The sequence below is a fragment of the Varanus komodoensis genome, unplaced genomic scaffold (genome assembly GCF_004798865.1).
Source record: "Varanus komodoensis strain SLA01 unplaced genomic scaffold, ASM479886v1 scaffold2, whole genome shotgun sequence".
Lineage (NCBI taxonomy): Eukaryota > Metazoa > Chordata > Lepidosauria > Squamata > Varanidae > Varanus > Varanus komodoensis.
In genome coordinates, this window is record NW_025335568.1 from 58,292,573 (window position 1) to 58,294,665 (window position 2,093).

Consider the following 2,093-nt stretch of genomic DNA (forward strand, 5'->3'; position numbering starts at 1 on the left):
GAAGGAAATGGCAACCCACTCCAGTACCCTTGCCATGAAAACCCCATGAACAGTCCTAGAGGACAAAAAGATATGACGCTGGAAGATGAGCCCCTCAGGTCGGAAGGTGTCCAATATGCTACTGGGGAAGAGCGGAGGGCTAGTACTAGTAGTGCCAGAAAGAATGAAACGACTGGGTCAAAGCCGAAAGGACACTCAGTTGTAGATGTATCTGGTGGTGAAAGGAGAGTCCGATGCTGCAAAGATCTATACTCCATAGGAACCTGGAATGTAAGATCCATGAACCAAGGCAAGCTGGAAGTGGTCAAACAAGAGATGACAAGACTGAACATCGACATCTTAGGAACCAGTGAACTAAAATGGACAGGAATGGGTGAATTTAATTCAGATGACCATCAGGTATATTACTGCAGGCAAGAATCCCTCAGAAGAAATGGAGTAGCCTTCTTAGTCAATAAAAGAGTAGGAAAAGCAGTACTGGGATACAATCTCCAAAATGACAGAATGATCTCAGTTCGAATCCAAAGCAAACCATTCAACATCACAGTAGCCAAATCTATGCCCCAACCACTGGTGCTGAAGAGGCTGAAGTTTACCGGTTCTATGAAGGCCTACAACACCTTCTAGAATTAACACCAAAAAAAAATGATGTCCTTATCATCATGGGGGACTGGAATGCTAAAGTAGGAAGTCAAAAGATTACCAGAAAAACAGGCAAGTTCGGCCTTGGAGTGCAAAATGAAGCAGGGCACAAGCTGGTAGAATTTTGTCACGAGAATACAATGGTCATAGCAAACACTCTTTTTGAACAACCCAAGAGACAACTCTACACGTGGACATCACCAGACGGTCAACACAGAAATCAGATTGACTATGTGCTCTGCAGCCAAATATGGAGAAGCTCTATACTGTCAGTAAAAACTAGACCAGGAGCTGACTGTGGCTCTGATCATGAGCTTCTCGTTGCAAAATTTAGGCTTAAATTGAAGAAAGCAGGGAAAAGCACTAGGCCACTCAGGTATGACCTAAATCATATCCCTGATGAATATAAATTAGAAGTGACAAATAGATTTAAGGAATTAGATCTAATAGACAGAGTGCCTGAAGAACTATGGATGGAGGTTCGCAACATTGTACAAGAGGTAGCAACTAAAACCATCCCAAAGAAAAAGAAATGCAAGAAAGCAAAATGGCTGTCTGAGGAAGCTTTACAAATAGCAGAGGAAATAAGGGAAGTGAAAGGGAGAAAAGGAAAGATACACCCAACTGAATGCAAAATTCCAGAGAATAGCTAGAAGAGATAAGAATGCCTTCTTAAATGAACAATGCAAAGAAATAGAAGAACACAATAGAATAGGAAGGACCAGAGATCTCTTCAAGAAAATTGGAGATATGAAGGGAACATTTCATGCAAAGATGGGCATGATAAAGGACCAAAATGGCAGGGACCTAACAGAGGCAGAAGAGATTAAGAAGAGGTGGCAAGATTACACAGAGGAACTATACAAGAAAGAGCTTAACATCCCTGATAACCATGATGGGGTAGTCACTGACCTCGAGCCAGACATCCTGGAATGTGAAGTCAAATGGGCCTTAGGAAGTCTGAGCAACAACAAAGCTAGTGGAGATGACAATATTCCAGCTGAGCTAATCAAAATCTTAAAAGACGATGCAGTAAAAGTGCTACACTCAATATGCCAGCAAATTTGGAAAACTCAACAGTGGTCACAGGATTGGAAAATGTCAGTTTACATTCCGATCCCAAAGAAGGGCAATGCCAAAAAATGTTCAAACTACCGCACCATTGCAATCATTTCACATGCTAGCAAAGTTATGCTCAAAATCCTACAAGATAGGCTCCAGCAGTATGTGGACTGAGAACTACCAGAAGTACAGGGAGGATTTTGAAGAGGGAGAGGAACTAGAGATCAAATTGCCAACATATGCTGGATCATGGAGAAAGCTAGGGAGTTCCAGAAAAACATCTACTTCTTCTTCATTGACTATGCTAAAGCCTTTGATTGTGTGGATCACAACAAATTGTGGCAAGTTCTTAAAGAGATGGGAGTACCAGACCATCTTATTTGTCTCAT

General features: G+C 41.8%; 1 protein-coding gene across 1 annotated transcript in view; it reads right to left on the reverse strand.

Moving 5' to 3' along the window:
• Positions 1-2,093, reverse strand: part of TTBK1 (tau tubulin kinase 1) — a 127,547-nt gene that overhangs the window by 67,565 nt on the left and 57,889 nt on the right. The window lies entirely within an intron of this gene.